Source organism: Notothenia coriiceps, unplaced genomic scaffold, assembly GCF_000735185.1.
Source record: "Notothenia coriiceps isolate Sejong01 unplaced genomic scaffold, NC01 NC01_scaffold00036399, whole genome shotgun sequence".
Taxonomy (NCBI): domain Eukaryota; kingdom Metazoa; phylum Chordata; class Actinopteri; order Perciformes; family Nototheniidae; genus Notothenia; species Notothenia coriiceps.
Window position 1 is genome coordinate 434,693 of NW_011369100.1, and position 5,486 is coordinate 440,178.

Here is a 5,486-nt window from a genome sequence, read left to right on the forward strand (position 1 = left end):
ATTCCTGCCTCAGTTGTCAGCATCACAAGTCATTAGGGGTTATTCATACTGACTTCAGGGCTAGAAATGGAATAAATACATCAAATATGTTTCGTTTTAATGTGGAGTTTACTAATGTGGGTTAGCTGGAGCAGGGTGGGAAATGGATGTTCGCTGCAGGGTGGTAAAAGCTTTCTTGTTGGGCACTCTGCTCTCTGAGACTCATTAAATGCCACATAGGAAGTCAGGAGGGACCCGGCTGGTGGAATACACTAAAAGGAATTCGATGTTGGCCTTTCTGCATACTTTATATCTCAGTATGCAGAGCTTTTAATCTTATTTCCACCCAGCATTTAACATACAGTGCAATGGCGGCGACATTGTGAAGATATTCTGAAAAAAGGCTCCATATGTGAGGAAGTAAGATGAATGAATCTAGTTTTACTGATTGTTTTTATTCTTTGTTTAAAAGATCTTTGGAGTCAGAAATTATAACAAGTTTTTTTTAATTACATGTATAGATTGTCGCTCCCTTATCATACAGTGAGTATTTATGAGTTGTTGTAAGAAGCTGAAAAATATCAGAGAAAAGTCCGAAAAATAAACACATTTTATTAGCTTAAAAAATCTCACTTCAACGTTCACTTATTGAGTATTTGTTTTAGCAAAATCTAATTGAACTATCAAAGTAAAGTTTAGTTCTGTTAGTCGAGGTGGAGATCGTTCTTTTCATATGATAAGGTAGTTTATTTACACATTTATTTACACATTAGACCAGTGGTTCCCAACCTGGGGGGCGCCAAAGTTCGCAGGGGGGGCTCAAGGCCTCAGATGATTTGAGGCCAAATATCATTTAGACTTTTTTTTTACATAATTGTAACGCAATACATGATTGTCATTAAAAGCCTTGTCTCTATATTACAATAAAATATAAAAAATAATTGATTAATTAATTTTAATAAAAATTCAAATTAGTATTAAAGGCATAAAAAGACAGAAATGTATAATTCTTTCTTTAATATAAATGTTTCTTCTGCCCGTAAAGTGTCCAAACCAGGCTTGTCTGGATAAGCGCATTTTTAAGGTTGGGAGGTTTCGGTTTCCTTCACTGTGAAATGTTTTCTTTTCTTCAGGGCAAGTTTTTCTGGCAAGTGAAAATCGGCTACACCATCGGCCACAGTGTTTCCCTCATATCTCTGACCACAGCTATTGTGATCCTCTGCATCTTCAGGTACGTAGAAACACACTCACATATAATCATCTCAGAGAGCTCGACTCAGGTTTCCTCATCGGGAACAATCACAATTCTCAATTGATGCAGAGAAAGTTACACAAAAACACAGTTTTCACTCTTGAAAGCAGTTCAAGAAATTGCATCTTTTTCAAATCTCTGTTATTTCCCTGCTTTGTTGTTTCTAAGAAGGATAATAAGAACAAAAACCGTCACCACTGCAAGACCCTGAGAGCATTAGCATGAGTCATTTCCCATAAAGCACGGTGACATTGACAGTATGTCTGCCGGCCCGACACACTGACAAGATGACAGCTTATACATTTCAGTGTCGCACATCAAACACTGAGAACTGGGATGTGATCATATCTGATCAGTGCAGCTTTAGGGCTTATGTTAAACTATAAAAGACAAGAAGAAAGAGGAGAACACTTTCAAACCTGATGATCCTTTCATGCATTTCGTACGTCACGGATCTGTTGATTGCACGTGTCTGCAGATTGACATTTAGTGGGTTTAAGGAGACTGGTGTTTGATATGTGACAATTCATAAGATCCTCGACCAAAGTCACAGTTTTGATGTTGGCTCACAGCTTCAGACAGCAGTTTATGTGCATGACTTAATAAAGTTATCTTTATTTAATGACGTTTTTAAACCTCCGTTTTAAACTTTTAAAACCTTTTATTGTCTTGGATTGTGCATGTTTCCCACGTTTTGAAAATCGCTACAGATAAACTATGTGTAAAGTAATGATTGGTTTTACAGAAGTCCTCCTGCACTCGCGTCATCTCCTTGAAATCGAGGCTAAAGTAATGTAATACAACCATTTCCATCCTACCGTCCATTCTCCCCTGTATACCCAGCTCCACAGGGAGGGTAGGAAACAGGAAATTGCTCCTGCGGTAGCATTTGAATTCACGGGTCTTGTTCTGCGACTGTGTGAGTCACAGATCAGAGCTCCTTTCCATGTTCTTCACAAAGGTGTGAATCGCCTGACAAGAGTTTTGTTTTCCACAAGCCACGCAAAGGTCAGGATCAAAAATAAATAAGAAAGTGTGAAATCAAGATGTAACAACAGGTTTGAAGCAGAAGGACAGTTGTGATCGGGCAGTGGGAGGTGAAGGGGACAGAGTGTGTGTTGGTGGAACAGAGTGTGTGTTGGTGGGAACAGAGTGTGTGTTGGTGGGGACAGAGTGTGTGTTGGTGGGAACAGAGTGTGTGTTGGGGAACAGAGTGTGTGTTGGTGGGGACAGAGTGTGTGTTGGTGCGAACAGAGTGTGTGTTGGTGGGGACAGAGTGTGTGTTGGTGGGAACAGAGTGTGTGTTGGTGCGAACAGAGTGTGTGTTGGTGGGACAGAGTGTGTGTTGGTGGACAGAGTGTGTGTGTTGGTGTGTTGGTGGGAACAGAGTGTGTGTTGGTGCGAACAGAGTGTGTGTTTGTGGGGACAGAGTGTGTGTTGGTGGGGACAGAGTGTGTGTTGGTGGGAACAGTGTTGGGTGTGTTGGTAGGGACAGAGTGTGTGTTGGTGCGAACAGAGTGTGTGTTGGTGAGAACAGAGTGTGTGTTGGGGTGTGTTGGTGGGGACAGAGTGTGTGTTGGTGGAACAGAGTGTGTGTTTGGGGACAGAGTGTGTGTTGGTGGGGACAGAGTGTGTGTTGGTGGGGACAGAGTGTGTGTTGGTTGGAACAGAGTGTGTGTTGGTGGGAACAGAGTGTGTGTTGGTGCGCACAGAGTGTGTGTTGGTGNTGTTCACAAGAACAAGATACACTCCCGTGTTTTGTTTTAGTTGCTCTTCAGATTGAAGCGGCCAGTTTTATATCGACTATATGTGTGATCTCCTTTTTACATCTCGTTGTGTCATTTGAGTTTATTTGCTGTGTGTAGATTCAAGCTATTTGGTTATCTTGTCAATTTGTTTGGTTATCTAGGCACAGCTGTGTGTGACTCCCTCTGGTACACTGGTATGTGTTTTCCTAATGTAGAGAGCATTGATTAATTAATAAACTACACACTGACTCTAGATCCTGACCAAATCCTTTTTTGTTGATCAAATGTTTTTCAAAAATGTATTGTATATTATATAACAGCTGCACATCACAGACCGGAGTCTCTGCTACTGTGGACCACGAAGGAGGCGATCATCATCCCCATCCCCAAAGACCCTGCATGGCATGGAAATCTCCTCCTCCTGGAACAATTCTACACCCAGCATATGCTCCCTGTGTTGTCCAGTAAAGAGGAGGACATTTAAATAAACATACTCTTAACACCCTCGGACTCTGCGTTGTGTTTCGTATGTGTGATGGGGTGTTATGCAGAGGGGAGGAAAACAGGACACAGCAGATTGGGATTGTGGTGGAGATGCTGAGCAGTTATTTAATTGTTGCATGTAATTATTATTATATACTGCGTGCTTCTTAGTTATTCCATCTTTTGCTGTAACATGGATCTGTATGTAATCTATATTTACTTGTTATCTACCACACTTCCTTCTACATCATACACCATCATTATACATGATGGTGTATATAGGATATATATATATTTGTATACATATCTGTAAATTGTATAATTTTATTTTTCGTATTTGGGATTTCTCTTTTGTCCACTCAAATACACTTGGCCCTTTCTCTTTTCCATGTGGAAAATGGCAGCTGCATATTCTGCTTTTCTCATCTGGCTCCCTGTCTGCTCGTCTGCAATGTTATTACCAATATTTCACAAATTCTTCATTTAAACTTAAGAACACAGCTGTATGTTGAGTGTCAACTTTGCTTGGTTCATCTTACTGGGGGGCAGCTACATGGATGTCGGTGCAGTCCACAATAATTTTGCAGTTGAAGGCAGAATGAATTTATTATTGACTCAGAATGAAGCACAACTTCATGTCATACAATACATTGACTTTATTTGTAATTGTGTAAAAAAAATATGAGCATTGATGAGCAAGCAGGACCTGCAGGAACAGAGAATGGTGATGGATGGAGCTGGGAAGAGAGAAGAATAAAGAAAACAGATCAACTTTATTATCGGATATTAAAAATTCTATTTCAAAACAAGTTGCGGCTCCTACAGTTTTCTAGTATGTAAAGATGATTTCACATGACCAATGCAAAATATCACACTCAATACATGTGTGTCTCTGGGGGGTGCATTGTGCCTTTGATGTAACCAAATACTATTACGTACAGTGGAAATCAGGTTGCCAGAGCAGGTCAGTCCAGTGTGCATGTTCCTCAGGGTCTCAGGAGTTACAGGTGAGGTAAAGAAAATAAAAGAGAAAAAGGTCAGTAACAACACTTTAAAGTAACAACACTGAATAATTATCTCTTTTAATAATTTTCTCTCAGTAATCACTCAACTACTGTCTTTCCAACAAACAGATTGACTCACTCTCACTATCATCACAATGAAACACGTCCAGAAGAATGTCATGCAAAGCTGCCTGCCTTCCTTCCTTCGACTCTCCCTGAACTGCCTGATCTTTTAATGTTCAATGTTAACCATTTGTGCAGATAGCATTAAGTACAAAAGATCGCTCATGCTAATGTGGCGTTAGCCTACCTCCCGCCCCCTTAGCACCTGGTGGAGGGGGCGATAGGCTACTCTTCAAATGTTTCACAAAATACTTACCATCATGACTACTCTTACTGTTTAACATTTTGGTTTACTTCATGTTAAGGCTAATACAAATGACAAGGCTAAGTAATGTAATGTAATGCTAACTAACATGCTCGCAACTAGCTAGGTAGCTAACTTGACTATGTTCCATGCAAAACATGTATATTACCTGATATGTTTGGTCCAACGACTCCTGGTCCTTTCATCAGACGGGAAGCGATAGAACGAGCAAGTGGTATGATCACTTTTGTGATTACAACCTGGTACAAAGCACACAGGCATCTTGTAAAAGATAATTTATTGGAGCAATCTCTTATATTTATTGGAGGGAATAAATCAGTCTTCTTCTTTGCTTTAATTGCGAGATCTTCTTCTTCTTCTTTGCTTTGCGAGTCGCAAACAGTCTTGGAGCATTATCGCCTATGACATCACTTACGCGACCCAGAATGCATTTGGGATTTGTAGTCTTTCTAGTTGCGTATTTTAGTCTTATATTTCAACAGTTTTACGACAAACTGTGACTTTTTTTTACATGGAAATGATTGTTTAAGATTGACAAACATCATATGTGTCATTCGTGGCACAATTCAAACGGGATCAAAAGATAACTTTTCTCTCTCCATTGACTTCAATGTATAATTTTCCGCTTCCGG

The 5,486-nt window shown here is 40.0% G+C and overlaps 1 long non-coding RNA gene across 1 annotated transcript; it reads right to left on the reverse strand.

Annotated features, from left to right (window-relative positions):
• Nucleotides 1-4,049: 4,049 nt before the first annotated feature.
• LOC104963696 (uncharacterized) lies at nucleotides 4,050-5,176 on the reverse strand. The gene is made up of 2 exons (XR_800342.1): nucleotides 4,402-5,176; nucleotides 4,050-4,199 (listed from the first exon to the last, which is right to left on the reverse strand). It is a non-coding gene; the product is annotated as an uncharacterized lncRNA (long non-coding RNA).
• Between the last annotated feature and the right edge of the window lie 310 nt (nucleotides 5,177-5,486).